Source organism: Phocoena phocoena, chromosome 10 (assembly GCF_963924675.1).
Source record: "Phocoena phocoena chromosome 10, mPhoPho1.1, whole genome shotgun sequence".
Classification (NCBI taxonomy): Eukaryota; Metazoa; Chordata; class Mammalia; order Artiodactyla; family Phocoenidae; genus Phocoena; species Phocoena phocoena.
Window position 1 is genome coordinate 19,897,487 of NC_089228.1, and position 16,848 is coordinate 19,914,334.

Sequence of the window (16,848 nt, forward strand, 5' to 3'; positions counted from 1 at the left end):
TTAAATGTCTGAAGAACTATTATATGAAGAATGGATTAGATCAAGGTGCCTTTGTAGAGAAGAGGATTTGTAGCATATTTGTGGAAGTAAGAGAGGTAGATTTGGCTTGAATATAATAAACCATTGACTTTTGTTTAGAATTGAAATCATCTGCCTCATCAGGAAACAGATATTTTACTATAAAACCCATTGAAATGGTGGTAGGGAGATTTTTTTTTTTTTCTGAGATGAAAAGATACATTCTTGTATTGGGAGAGGTATTGGACTGCGTATCTTTAAGATTCCTTCCAACTCTAAGATTTGGTGTTGCCATGGTCTCATTGTAACCCAAATAAAACACAGGGCCTCTTCTGATTCATTTTGGGGCCACAACGAAAGAAAGAGACCATAAATTGCAAGGCACGTTAAAAGTAACTACAACCTTTTTTTGAATTGCTTGGACACCATTAAAAGGGATTCAATCAATTTTTTACAATAAAGACTTCTTAAGTTTTCATTTCTTCCTTCTCTCTGAAAGCTGCTTCTATCAACTCTCTTATTTTCTATTGTCAAATCTTTCCATCAGGGCTTCCCTGCTGGTGCAGCGGTTAAGAATCCGCCTGCCAATGCAGGGGACAAGGGTTCAAGCCCTGGTCTGGGAAGATCCCACATGCTGCGGAGCAACTACTGAGCCTGTGCTCTAGAGCCCATGAGCCACAACTACTGAAGCCCGTACGCCTAGAGCCCGTGCTCCACAACGAGAAGCTACCGCAATAAGAAGCCCGCGCACTGCAATGAAGAGTAGCCCCCGCTCGCCGCAACTAGAGAAAGACCACGCACAGCAACAAAGACCCAACGCAGCCAAAAATAAATAAATAAATAAACTTATTTAAAAAAAATAATCTTTCCATCAATATTCTCCTAGTTACCACATCTACTAAGGCATTGTCTTCTTACTCACCCACCCAACTTTTGTACTTTTTTTCTTTCCCTCTGTACTAAGAGGTAATTCTCTATCTCTTCTTCTTGATTTTTCTTTCCATTGACTACATCTAGGTACACAATAGGATGAACATAGTAATGTAAAGTGCTGTGTTGTGTTTTAAATGTCTAGGTGAGGAAGAGAGTGGTAGTATTAGATAGAGAGGAAAGATAGGAAGTTTTGATTCATTAAACATTTTTGTCCCCATCACGTTAGTTTCTCAAATAAGTAAGGTAACTGGAATGGCAACATATTACTTCTAATATATGATGCTTATATAAGAATTTATTTAGGAAGATTGTTGAATACAAGGAAAAATATTGATATGAATAACATTTGAGGCTAATAATCACAAAGTTTTAGATGAAGCTTTTTTTTTTTTTTTTTTTTTTTTTTGGTTGAATTGCAATGACAACTTTCCATGCATTTAAGTCCCACCATTTTATTTACTGTCTGCATCATCCACCACTTTGGGCAAGTTAGCTGAGTTCTCTCTTACCTCAATTTCCCCACATAAGTAACAGTGAAAATAATAATAGTATCTACCTCATGGGGGAAACTATGAAGTTTAAGTAATATATTTCCATAGAGCACTTAGAACTATGACTCATCAAAGGTCACCATAAGTACTGCTATCACTGTTATAATTTTTATTATAATAATACTTATTATAGCTACAAAGCTTTATATGATATACATACTAAGCTTTAGCTTGAAAGTTTTTAGAGAAATAAAGTTAATCTAAAAGTTCTGATTATATTTATGGTAAAGATTGGCTAGGTGGACATTCAACTAGTTTTCTCTTTTTCTTAGACTAAATTTACTGGAATTTCTGAGGTTAGGTGTGGTCATACATCAGAGATCTAGCCAATGAAATGGGATTGGAAATAATATGTATCACTCCCAGGACTGGCCCATAAAACTCCTCTCATGCCCAAGGCTTCATGATCGATACCCTTCTGCGACTTGATCAACCTGAGATGGCAATGTTGGCAGCCACATCTTGAAGATGACAGAACCACAAGTTGGAAGGAGCCTAAGTCACTTGCCAATTTGAGACACTTGTTTTAGACTTTATCTGAGGGTGAAATAGACTTCTATTGTCATCAAGCCCATTCATTTCTTACGTTTTTTTGCTATAATACCTAGGGTTACCTCCCAGAGAAAACTATAATTCAAAAAGATACATGCACCCCTATGTTCATAACAGCACTATTTACAATAGCCAAGACATGGAAACAACCTAAATGTCTATTGACAGATGAATGGATAAAGAAGATGTGGTACATATATACAATGGAATATCACTCAGCCATCAAAAAGAATAAAATAATGCCATTTGCAGCAACATGGACAGACCTAGAGATTATCCTATTAAGCGAAGTAAGTCAGAAAGAGAAAGACAAATACCATATGATATCACTTACATGTGGAATCTAAAATATGATCATCATCTAAAACTTTTAAAACTTTCTTGTAATTTTGATCATGAATATATACAGATGGTAGCTGTGGTTGGCGCTCAATACAATGTCCTAGAAGTAGGTATCAAATAGCTTTCTTACTAACAGGAAGTAGGATGTAAGTGGAAAACAATGACAGAAATTTGGCCCCAAAGTCCATGACACAGTGGGAAGCGCTAGTGGAAACTCTTTTGGCATTAGATAGATGGAGAAAACACGCTTTGATAAAAAGTATTTCTTTTCAAATTTAGTTTTAATGGTATTTTATATATTCAGTTTCTTTGTTCCAAGTGGTATAAGGTGAGTACATAACCGAATTAGCATGACTATGACATAACTATCTATGAACGCAAATTTGTTACACATTAATAGAAATTATGGCGATAATAACACTCTCTAGGCTGCCTTGGAAACATGGAAGACACACCGCTAACATGGATAAAGTGCCCTTAATTGTTGAATACGTGGGTGGTATGGTATTGTGATTTATAATAAGAAATATGTATTTGGTCTTCAACCCCATTCCTGGCACAGAGCTCCTAAAACCCTTGTAATTTCCCAAGTGATGAGAGCTATTAAGGTATCTTTTGTTGTGTTAATGAGGTGACTTTTGGACCACCCCTAAGGATGGGAGCTGGTAACCACAAGAACCAACCAGGTGATTAGACACTTTCACCCCACCCTCCCCCCACCTCTTCTGGGAAGGGAGAGGGGCTGATGGTCGGATTTCCAATGGCCAATGAGTGAATCAATCATGCCTCTGTTTTCACGCCTCCATAAAAACCTGAGAGGACAGGATTTGGAGAGCTTATGGGCTCATGAACACGTGGAGCTGCTAGGAGACTGGTGCACCCAGAGAGAGCATGGACCCTCCATATTCTTGCCCCATACACTGCCTTATGCATTTCTTTCACCTGGCTGTTCCTGAGTTATACCCTTTTATAATAAAAAAGGAATCTAGTACGTAAAATGTTTCTCTGAGGTTTGTGAGCCACTCTAGCAAATCAACTGAACCCAAGAAAGGGGCTGTGGGAACCTTCAATCTATAGCTGGTCAGCTGGTCAGAATCATAGGTGACAACCTGGACTTGGGACTGGTGTTGACAGTTGTATGGCGTGGGGGCAGTCTTGTAGGACTGAGCCCTTAACCTGCGGATCTGATGCTATCTTTCGGTAGATAGTGTCTAATTGAGTTGAATTACAGGACACCCAGCTGGTGTCTGAGAATTGCTTGCTGCTGTGGGAACCCTCCCCCTCCTTCCCCTTCCCCACCACATAACAAACACATTGGAACTGGGTCCTTAATTCAAGCCAAGTCTCACACATTAAAATGTAGTAATCCTGCCCTCATAAACATATAAATTATCGATGGTAGGGAGAATACTTTTATTCTTTTACTCCTCACCCACAGATGTGAATTTAATGCTGAGCCTTTGATTATTTAGCTTACATCTATTAAATAAATGAAATTCTCATCCTTATTCTAAAGAGACTATATTGAAGAAGGGTAAATAATATATTTTCCTAAGGACAAGACATCTTTTACTTAAAAAGTTATTTGTGTCAGTAGAATTTTATTTTCACATACTTAGCACTTTTTTCCCTATTAAGTTAAACAGGTTTAATGTTTTCTGTGTTTTTTACGGTGTTTTCCTTTTTTTTTTTGTCGGTACGCAGGTCTCTCACTGCTGTGGCCTCTCCCATTGCGGAGCACAGGCTCCGGACGCGTAGGCTCAGCGGCCATGGCTCACCGGCCCAGCCGCTCAGCGGCATATGGGACCTTCCCGGACCGGGGCATGAACCCGTGTCCCCTGCATCGGCAGGCGGACTCTCAACCACTGCGCCACCAGGGAAGCCCAGGTGTTTTCCTTTATAATGCCCTTTCAATGGATAGGCTCCAAGTCCTAAGAATCCTTCATGAATTCACATTAATTAGAAAAGTTTGTTGATGATCAAATCTGCTACACTGTGAATAAGATATTATAGTAGAAGTTATTTGTCTTAAATCTGATAATTTAATTCTAAACAAAGATAATTTTATTTCCTGTGTGATGTTTTACAGTAAAAGTCTCATGATTTCAATTTACTGTAACTCAGAACATTTCTCAGATTTTAATACATTTCACAGTGTCTGCCAGAGTGGAAAGAATAAGAGAACTTTGGGCTGGGAAAAGAAGAGGACTTGTTTCTACCTTACAGTCGGAGAAAGTGAGGCAGACAATGAGTCACGTACATGGAGAAAATCACAAGGCAAAGCTCTGAAGAAACTGTGCCACGCTTTTCCACTAAATGCCCAAACTGTAAAGCTGCTACAGAAATACACGTATTTTCAGAGAAAAGAGGTACTCCCGTTATTTTAAATGTCTTTTGAAATAACCATTAGCTTTCATAGGAAGTCATTAATATTTTCAAACATGCAACAGTCTAGATCAATGTCAACGAATGGACCTTCATACACATATATGATAGATGCATTTTAAACTTTATTGTAGTTTTCTAGTTAAATCATATTGCTTATTGTTGCTGCAGCTCCAAGTAATATACTCTGATTTCTTGTGCCCCACCTCCAGCATAAATAAATAAGCATTATTTTCACTTACATTGTTTTCTAGAAAGTTATTCTTAATTTATTTTCCAATTTCCCATCAGATCTGTCATGTCTATCAGATTCTCTTAAATCTGAGAATTCCTAATAAACTTTGCTTTCCATCATCCTCCCCTGCCCTCCAATGGAATCCTCACTTCCACAGTGCCCTGCCCTCTTGTGTGTAACAGGATTCTGACTTTCTGGGCCTGCAGCATCAATTGCATAATTTGAGAAAAAAATTATCCTGTAAAAGAAGACTATTTCTATGACGCGTAAAGAAGAAAAAAAAAGGGTGTCACCCTAACAGCTGTAAAACTTAGCACTTGGTCTTTCCTTGTGGCTACACAATGCTAAACATCCAGATGCAGCGTCATCATTTCAGACAAGCAGCTGGGCGCCTCACAACAGGAGGAGTTTGGTAGCTGATAAACAAAGCCGCCTGACTTACTGGCTTTGCTCATTTGCATCGGGCTATTTTGACACTCTCCAGACATAATCTTTATCATAACATGCCCCAAGATGAATGTGAGGTCTGGGTCCAGTGATTGGAGGTGAGCAGGATGCGTAAAATTACTCTCATTTACTGTGATGCCTTAACGCTGCTCATCCTAAATTCTTAGAAATTTTATACCACGTTAAAAAAAATTTCAGAGGGCTCACATCCTCGAAAAAAAATTTTAACTTAATATCATTCACTCTAGGACGCTCTTGCAAGGAGCACGTCTCTAAAACTTTTCCTAACACCCATTTTGCCTTAAAAAAAAAATTAGGTGTCATATTTTGTTGGGAGAATCCAGTTAGACTGTTAGGAAACAGAAAGAATTCCTTTATTCTTATTTATTTCTACTCCAAGTTTTATTTCTCAGCATTTAGACACAGGCTGAATGAAGTAAATCATATTTACAATCATAATGGATTTTAAACACACTCTTCGCCAGAGTTTTCAACAGTAAAAAGTACAATTTAAAAAAGAACCAGGGCTTCCCTGGTGGCTCAGTGGTTGAGAGTCCGCCTGCCGATGCACGGGACACGGGTTCGTGCCCCGGTCCGGGAGGATCCCACATGCCGCGGAGCGGCTGCGCCCGTGAGCCATGGCCGCTGAGCCTGCGCGTCCGAAGCCTGTGCTCTGCAACCGGAGAGGCCGCAACAGTGAGAGGCCTGCATACCGCAAAAAATAAAATAAAATAAAAAGAATAAAAAAGAATCAGTCTTGTCAAAAAACTGTTCTCTTTCCCTGACGCAACCTCAGCAAGGGTGGTACCCTGGCCTCCTGCTTAGTCTTGTAGTAGGAAAAGGAGGTCTGAGATTTAGGTTACAGACAGGAGGAGACAGGGGCACGAGGATTAATGAAGCACATCTTCAAACAATATTTTCTAGTGTTAAAATTCTAGTTTGACAATATGTGATGGAATTGTATTCTGTCCCCACTTTGAGGGGGCAGTCTTCCTTTGAGGAACTATTTTGATCCACTTTTGTTTCACCAGTTGGACAGTCAGGAGAGCCAGAGTTTATTGTCTCTCTAGCCAGCAATGTACCCAGATAACCGACAATGAGGACAGTAACTTCCAGTAATCTTAACCCTTTTATGAGTGCAAATTGATAGCTTAACATTTTTTAAAAAGTCCATTTGGTATCTGACCTGTTAACCTTCACATGACGCCATGACATCTTAAAATCAGAGAAACTATTAGAAAATTATGTCTTAAATATGGGCCTTTGTATCTTTCACACATCCTCTTCTTCAGGGGTTATTACCTAATAATTTTTGACACTGGTGATTAAACACAAAGTTTTACATTTTATGATTCTCTTTCAAACACACAATTGCTAACATATATATCAAGGCAAAAATTAAGCATTCTTAAAGAGTCTGTAATTATACTTGTACATTAAAATGTCAACTGGGTAAAAATGAGAAACTTCAAACAAGATTTTAATCTAATTGTTTTAAAACAAAACAATTCATCAGTATTTTATCATCACTCCTAAATAACCTCATGTTTTAAAAAATAGAAGGGGACACTGATATCCTTTTTCTTATTAATTTCAGAGGTGATCATCATTAGGAAAATTCAGTTAATTATTTGATATTTTCATAACCACCTCATATCTTTCTGATTAAAGAGTAGTCCCTAATCGTTTACAACGTGATTGCTACAACATTTATTATGCTATCATTTGTGCCTGAGTCTTCAGAATTTGAGGCCCCTTCTCAGGGTTAAGTCAGTGTTAAACCCTTCATGTCTCAAAAGAAAAATTTCTGTGCGGATTGTTCCATATGCTGGTAATCTGTACTCAGTGCTGAAACTTAGGGTAAGGACCTTCTGAGGTAGAAGCTTTGTTTTGGACAGAGTAGGAATTCTTTGGGCAAAGTTAATCTTCCAGAACCCCCAGCCTTCACTTTCTGCACTTCCTTCCCTTCTTGAGAATAAATAACATCCCCGGGTTCTGAGAGTCTTCAAGATTGCTTTCTACTCCACACGTGGTTTGCTATGTGTATCTGCCTACTCCAAGGAAGATATTTAATGAACTCATTCATACTGAGATGTAAATGGCTCATATTAAAAAGTTACCATTTGCCCTTTGGACTAACCAAAGAACTCACTGGTAGTTAGGGATGTGCCAGCATCAGCAAGTCAGAGTAAATTCCTTTATTCAACAAAGCAAACGTATGAGCCTAACATCCTTAGCAGAGCAGAAGATTAAAAAAAAAAAAAGATGAACAAGACATTTCTCCAGACTTCAACGAACTTACAATCTAGTCAGACTAACGAAACACACAAATAAATGAGATTAGATGTGTCATCTTTCTTTGAAAGGCTTTTTGCCCCACGGGTAGCTCACAAACTCCTTCTACAGGATCAGTCTTGCACGCTAGCCTGTGTTTATCAGAGCCCTTAAAATACTTCATATGTCTGCTGACTGCAAAACTGTGAAATCCTTGAGGCCAGTGACTTTTATTTCTGAATAGCTAGCATGTCACTGTAGGTTTTAAGTAAGTGTGTGTGTTTAAATGAATGGATATATAAGTATATTCATTAGCTATTCAATCACTTTGTGTTTCTGGATGCTATCTGTAGCAGGCAGTAACTGAAGCTGTCTATGGCAGAAAGAAAAGAAGGGGCTGAAGAAAGGAAAAGGGGACAGCTTGCCTGTAAGGCACAGGAAGAAGTGGAGAAACCTAGACAATTGCTGAGGAAGGTCGAGGGGCCCACATTCCCCTCAGAGACACAGAACTAGTGTTACCCAGCTTGAAATACCTGCTCACAACATTGACTGTGAAACAGACGTTTACCCTATTACCAAGGGTTTGAAAACACTTCTTTGGAAAAAGTAAATGCCCAAATATGTGATATAACGAGTGGCAATAAAGAGAGTATCATTCTTCAAGGCAGGCAAATAAAAAGAAAATGAAGATCTCTGAGCTCAGAATTATAAGAGCTAATTCATTACAAGTATTCGCAGAAAAAGACAAATACTATATGATATCACTAACATGTGGTCGGAAAAAGCAGGACTAGTAAGGACAGAGGGTAGAATGGTGGTTACCAGGGGCTGGTGGGGGTAGGTGGCAGGCAGGGAACTGGGGAGATGTTATTCAAGGGTACAAACTCGCAATTAGTACATAAATAACTTGTGGAGATCTGAGACACAGCACGGTGATTACAGGCAACAGGACTGCATTACAGACTTCAAAGTTGCGAAGAGAATAGATCTTACTTGTTCTCATGGCTAAAAAGAAATAATATGACAAGATAGAGGTGCTAAACACTATAGAGCTAACACTATGATGGTAGTTGTATCGTAATACACAAATGTATCAAATCAAGACATTGTACATCTTAAACCTACACAATCTTATATGTCAATTACAACTCAATAGAAAAAAGGATTTTCTCTTATACTGTATTTGGGAAATGATCAAAGAAAATGTACCATGAAAGCCCAGACTTTAAGTTTCTCTGCTACTTAGTTCTGATGCTACTAATAGAGAAATTGGGTTTCCGAGTAATAAAACTTGCTAGCATTATTTAATTATACCATATTCAGAAATTAAAAGGAATTCCTTGATATTTTGGAACCACTCTTAGTTTAGATAATTAATTTTCTGGTGTTTTAAAAACAATTCATTATTACCAGCTATAGGGAACAAATATTCTTATTTTTTGCTCAGTGGTATTATCCGATGAGGCATCTTTTGCCTCACTACACGTATGTATCTTTATGTTTCTTTGTACACCCTATGTATACTGCCAAAGTGCTCAGGGACATCTTGCCCTTGGAATTATTCTGTTTAAAAAAATAATCTCTGATTACTCCTTAGTACTTGGTTGAGAAGATCTTGAAAAAAGTTTTTTGTTATGAACATTTTTTGAACCCTATGTATTTTATGTATTATTTAATCCTCGTCACAGCCCTTCAAGTTAAATATTTTTGCTTTCTGTTATCTCTGTGTTATAATTTAGGAAACTAAGGCTTAGACAATAAATCTTTGAAGGGGAAGGTCACATATAGTTCTTTGGTGGTACAGCCTAGGTTTAACCCTAACGTCAAATTTCTTCTTCTTAGCCACAAGCTATACTGACTCCTTTGGCCTTTGGGAAGCTGCTTCAACCGAGTTACTCAGAGTACAAATATCCATCAGTTTATCTGAAGTACAGTGAATTATAAATACCTATTGGAAAAGTCAGAAAAGCATATAGAATAAAAGTATATGTTTATTCAAATAGAAGCTTAGTTTCATTACCCTTTCTAATGGATATATATTTATATATCCGGGAATATATATTGAGTACCTGAAGAAGTAGCATTATTACAACTACTGCTTTAATACTACTCTTACTACTGCTACTACTACTTCCAAAAGCCAATCATCAATGTTCAGTTGTGCTACATCGTTCTCAGATAGTTTTATAAGTGACCAGTGAGTTGAATTTTCAACTCTTATTCACGGAAGACTTAACGGCTGGTAGAAATTAACCCCTGGGGTAATGAGGAATTTGAGCTGGCAGCTGTCTTTTCTGCTCTGCTTCTTGCCTGCCTCCATGCTTCTCTCCCTCCCTGCTAGAGACTGCTGGCTGCCTAACCCACCTCTGCTCCTCCCTTTCACCTTTATAGGTTCATTTCCGTCCAGCTAAAATACCACATTTCCATGCCTCTCTTGCACCCAGGGCAGCCATGTATTTAGGATTTGGTCACTGAAATGCATGTAGAAACGTTGTATGAGGTATTCTCAAGATCTCCTCAGACAGGAGAGGGCTTCCTTGTCTTCTCTTCCTTCCTTCTACCGCTTGGAGCTCTGATATGATGACTGGGGGTCAGGCAGCCACATTTTGCAATGAGGATGAAGGCTGTGCATAAGGATAGTGAATCAGGGGTTCTAAATGATTTGGAGGAGTTGCTCTTTTAGTCTAAGGCTGCTGAGGGAAATAAACTTACATCTTGTTTATGTCATGATTATTCTAGATTTTGTTTTTGTTTGTTATAAGCAGCCTGACACTAATCTTACCTGATAGTTACTAATTATCTCTATATTTTGACTTAAAAATTAGCACATATTAAATATATATGTATATATGAAAATAGTGCCCTTCTTCCTTAAGATCTAGGTAAAGTTTTGGTAACAGTGCCTAACTCCTTTATGTTCTAATTTGGGTTTCTTCCCAACAGTTTCCTTTCACCACACTTTTATAAAAAGGTGGACCATTCTTGATACTTCCTTTGCAATGAGATATGAGATAATGCACGTGAAATTACTGAAAAATTATGCAGTGTTACACGGAGTTTCTGGACTGCTACTTATAAGTCCCATCCTCACACACTGAAGTTTGAGAACATCTGACTGCATCCCAAGGTATAACCAGATTCTAGAGGGTAGTGAGTTAGATGTACAGGTTTGGGGCCAAATTTCTCAATAGTACCTCGGGAAAAGTTGTGTCAAAAGGCAAAAGAGTTCTAAGTCAAATTATATTCAGGCTCTAATGGGAACCAGAAATCTTTTATTCCTATTAATTTATGATTTTGCTTATTTATGGTCTGTGTGACCCAGGGCTCTACAAGAGAGATATCTTATTAATCTACAAAATGAGCAAGTTCAATGGAGTTTAGTTATTATTTTTAATGTATCAAACAATAATACAAACAAAATTTTGGCTACCTCAAAGCCTATAAATAGGAAAAATATATACACAGGGAGTGAGTGCTGGAATCTATGAACATGTGGCTATCCAATGTTAAGTCATGAATAGAAAAGCAATGGCCTGGGACTTCCCTATAGCGGTCCAGTGGTTAAGACTTCATCTTCCAATGCAGGGGTTGTGGGTTCCAGCCCCAGTTGGGAAGCTAAGATCCCACGTGCCTCATGACCAAAAAAATAAAACAGAAGCAACATTGTAACAAAATTCAATAAAGACTTAAAAAAAAAAAAAAAAAAAGCAATAGCCAGGTATCACCAAGAAGAAAACAAATAAGTAACTCATGTCAAAACGACAATTACTGTGACCAAATTATCAAGGACTCATTCACTGAGATGCTTCTGAATATTTAGATTTAAATTCGGAAATATGTAACTAAAGGATGCACTGCATAATGTCTACATCAGGGTCTAACTGCCAAAGAGAGAATAAAATACATCTCAGTACCTTGTTTTATCTTGGCAAAACGTAAAATGTATTTGCAAATCATACAGGTAATTCTATTTTAAAATTTTCTTCATTAAGCTCTTTGGATTTTCACAGGAAATCCTGAATTATATTAGAAAATAAGACAGGCAGAGGGAAAATAAGAAAGGGAAGAAAGAGACCCAGGTAGCAAGAGGAAAAGAAAGAAAAGAATGTAGGATTTCTAAGAAGACATAAAATGAATGAAATTACAAAAAGGGAGCAGAGAATAAAGAATCATATGGCATATATTCTACACAAGAATATGTAACTAGTTTCGTTATTTCTAACATTACCATTTGATTCACATATTTGAGGGTTTATTTCTCTCCCTTTAGAACCAAAAACACAGATGGCAAGGGCGTTTTTACATGTTATTTTCATCATCCAGCAAGGGCTTAAAGGTTTAATGTTAAAGGAGAAAGAACAAAAGACAAGCTAATTAAATGTAGGTGGAAAAGAAGAAGAAAGAATGGGAGAAAACGTCTGCAAGAACAAACATAAGATTTTTCTCTATGACTTATCATTACTGGCCCCATATTCTTTATGGCGCTAATGCTTTCAGTACTTATTGATTTACTATACTGGTAATTATACTAACATCGACCTGCATTTTCCTTCCCTGTATAAATGGCTGAATTTGTTTAAAAGCTGGTGTGATCAGGTAACTGTAATGCCAAAATATGACACAGTGGACACAGTGAAGTTCTACTGTGTGCAAGGCTCACTGTTGGCACTGGGGTTACAAAGAGCCCATTTAGCCTAAAGTCTTAATTTGAAGAAATAATCACACTACTGTAGAGATTAATTATATTTTCAACAAAATTATGATGCAATGTAAAGAGAATCATAAAAATATGAACATTTGCTGTTGGGAGCTTTCAAAGAAGAGAGAGCACTTCTTATTTGCCAGAATTTTTTAAAAGCACAACTTGTAAAATAGGTGGCATGAAAATTGTGTGACCTTCACCAAATTACCCGTGCTCAGTAAACCTGTTTCCTTCCTTGTAATATTTACATAATAATAACACCTATTTCATGAGACTGTTTTTAAAGGATTAGGTAAAATATAAAGTACCCAGAACAGTGCCTACACAGAGTAAGCACTCGATAATAAATGTTAGCTCTTAACAATTTACAATTATTATAGCTACTGTTATTATTATTATTATTTTTTTTTTTTTTTTTTTTTTTTTTTTTTTTTTTTTATGCGTTACGCGGGCCTCTCACTGTTGTGGCCTCTCCCGTTGCGGAGGACAGGCTCCGGACGCGCAGGCTCAGCGGCCATGGCTCACGGGCCCAGCCGCTCCGCGGCATGTGGGATCTTCCCAGACCGGGGCACGAACCCGTGTCCCCTGCATCGGCAGGCGGACTCTCAACCACTGCGCCACCAGGGAAGCCCAGCTACTGTTATTATTAAGCTCGGACAGGTACTCTCAGGATTCTAATGGGACCCAAGGTATTTTCATTTTTTGGTCACACCTAATAAATTAATAAAGAAATGACAAATAGGGTTGTTAGAGAATGGAGGTGTATTTGAAACATTCACATATAAGAAATTAAGGCTTTCACCACCAAGAAATATAACATCTCTCTCTATTTGACCATCATTGAAGGTAAATTTGAGGGGCTTTTGTGCATGTAAAGCTCTAAGGCAAATGGCCCTCCTCCCATCCCATCAAAGGCCCTGATATTGAAAAAATGAACATAAATAAGAAGGTAGGGGTGGACAGGAGGCATTTCTGGTGAAGAAATAAAAGGAACAGAGGTACGGAAGTAAAAAGACAGGGTGAGTTTGGGGAATATGGATTGTTTATTTTAGTTGGGGCATAGGCTGTATCTAGGAAAGAAGATATTTTGGGGACACAAGGTGGTAGATCTTAAAGTATTCAATCTAGTAGGGAATGCGATCAGTTTCTTAAGTCTCCGTGTGTATGTATATGTGTGTGAATGTGTGTGCTTGCCTGTGTATGTGTGGTCGTGGTCATATAATTGAAATTATATTTTAAAGGGATTAATTTGCAATAGTATAGAGTGTGTATCTTATAGAGATGAGGGGCAGATAAACTCTCGGTCAGAGAGTTGCAGTGAGGACTTGGATATGACACTGGGAAGAAAAAGAGAGAAGTTATGAAAGAATGGTCTTGGGGATGTAGATCTACAACATTAATTCCTGCCTCACAATGGTTTACTAAGACAGTCTACTTATCCCCCAACAGTATAAAGGGCAGCCATTAGAGAGGAAAAGAAAACCAAAGAGAAAACAACAGAACCCTCAGCAAATATCCTTCCTCATTGACAGTCATCTTCACTCACAACTATCTGCCCCATTTTCCTCCTGCCCCAAAGAAAGGAGAATGGTTTCTCTTCCATAGTTGAGTCCTTTTTCCCAGATAAACTCATTCCGCCACCCAGGAATGCAAAAATATCTTTCTATGGAAGTGTCTCCACTCTAGGCCGAATCCCTTTTGCTTCTAACCTACACAGAACTTCTCAAATCCATTATCTTCTACTGCTTCTGCAACCACTCCCCTCTCCGGGTTCCTCTCCCCTAGACTTTACAGCCACTCAAAATGTTCTCATTTTTGGTTTCTAGCTTTCTGGCCCATTCCCATCCTCTTCTGTTGAATTTTTGTTGTTTGCTTTCATCTGCTCCACCAAGGGTCCATTCTTTGGTCTTATTCTTTTTTCATCCTACACACCTCATCTATGTCTATGGGTTCAGTTACCACCACTGTGTTTATGATTCTCCAATATCTATCATAAGTACCATGAAATATATCCAATGGATTGCTGGGATGACTGGTGTATCCCAAATGAAACAGATTATCTTCCGTTTCCGGACTCTGTGAGACTCCATTTGAGATTCAAGACTCAAAGAAAGCAATTATATGATTTCCCAACTTGGGTAACTTTCCCATGTCTCAACCAGGGGCTGGTGGGACGTCTGGATGGACAGTCCCACCAAGACTGCATGCAGTGACAAGGGGTGATGGTTCCATGTGTCCTCTCACATTTCTAAGCCTCCTTGAAGTTAAATAAGAACATGTAGCTCATTCATGTCTTATGAGCCAATGAGACATAAGAGAAAGTGACATGTCTAAGCTATCATGCCTAAGGGAAGGCAAAGAGCCACTTCAAGGCCCTCTAGCTGTATCTGCCATGTGTTCCTGATGGTGTAGCTGAAAGAGGTGGAACCTTGGCTCCTGAGTGCTTGTGGGACAGTGAAGCCCTCTTTATCTGGTACAGAACATGTAGCATGAACAAGAGGTAAATTTTTGAGGTTGCTTTTATTTTAACTTACCCAGACTAATACATTTCTCAAACTAAAATTGAAGCAATGTCATAAATAAAAAGAGGAATGGATGGTGAGCCAGCAAAACCGGCAAGTGCCCACTCAAACCACTGAGGCTTCCTGACCTCTCTGGAGAGAGTTAACACTTGCCTACCATGAGAACATGCAGTACTTTGGTATATACCTTAACTAGCACATGTTAAGTAGCTGTAATATTTTGATTTTATGATATTTTTCTTTCACCAGCTGCTGACCTTGACACCTAAGAGAGAATGAGCAAATATTGGAGAGCTGAAAAAAAAAGAATAAATGAGTGAAAAGGGAAGAAGTGAAAGAAAGACAAATCTGATAATCAGCTAGTTATCTCTGTTACATAGAGTACCACAGTTTTCTCTTAATGGTTTTTCCTTTTGTGCACATTCATGTTGTGATTCAATCTTTGGTAAATAACAGACACTCCAGTACACAATGGATAAGGTGCAGCCTGCTGGTCTACCTAGCCTGTAAATGTGATTTTTTTTCTGCTCAGCATTTTAAAAGACCATTTTTTAAATTGAAGTATATTTGATTTAACAATATTATATTAGTTTCAGGTATAAAACATAGCAACTTGATATTTTTGTAGATTATGCTCCATAAAAAGTTATTATAAAATATAGGCTATATTCCCTGTGCTGTACGTTACATCCTTGTAACTTATATATTTTATACCTAGTAGTCTGTACCTCTTAATCCCCTTTACGCATTTTGGACCCCCAGCACCACCCCTCTCTCCTCTCTGGTAACTACTCATTCCATTCGTTCTATCTTTGAGTCTGTATTAGTTAATTTGTTCACTTGTTTTATTTTTTACATTCCACATATAAGTTAAAACACACTCAAATCAAAAACAGTATGATACTGGCACAAAAACAGAAATATAGATCAATGGAACAGGATAGAAAGTCCACAGATAAACCCACACACCTATGTCACCTAATCTGTGACAGAGGAGGAAAGAATATATAAGGGAGAAAAGACAGTCTCTTCAATAAGTGGTGCTAGGAAAACTGGACAGCTACATGTAAAGAATGAAATGAGAACACTCTCTAACACCATACACAAAAATAAACTCAAAATGGATTAAAGACCTCAATGTAAGGCCGGATACTATAAAACTCTTAGAGGAAAACATAGGCAGAACGCTCTGACATAAATCGTAGCAAGATCCTTTTGGATCCACCTCCTAGAAAAATGGAAACAAAAACAAAAATAAACAAACGGAACCTAATTAAACTTAAAAGCTTTTGCACAGCACAGGAAACCATAAACAAAATGAAAAGACAACCCTCAGAATGGGAGAAAATATTTGCAAACGAGCAACTGACAAGGGATTAATCTCCAAAATATACAAACAGCTCATGCAGCTCAATATAAAAAAAAATAAAAATTAAAAAATGGGGAGAGGACCTAAATAGACATTCTCCAAAGAAGACATACAGATGGTCAAAAACCACATAAAAAAATGCTCAACATCACTAATTATTAGAGAAATGCAAATCAAAAAACTACAGTGAGGTATCACCTCACAGCAGTCAGAATAGCCATCATCAAGAAAATCTACAAACAATAAATGCTGGAGAGGATGTGGAGAAAAAGGAACCCTCCTACACTGTTGCTGGGAATGTAAATTGGTACAACCATTGTGGAGAAGAGTATGGAGGTTCTTTAAAAGAACTAAATATAGAACTACCATATGATCCAGCAATCCCACTCCTGGGCATATTTCCAGGGAAAACCATAATGCGAAAAGGTACACTGCATCCCAATGTTCACTGGAGCACTATGTACAGTAGCCAAGACACTGATGCAACCTTCATGCCCATCAACAGAAGAGTAGATAAA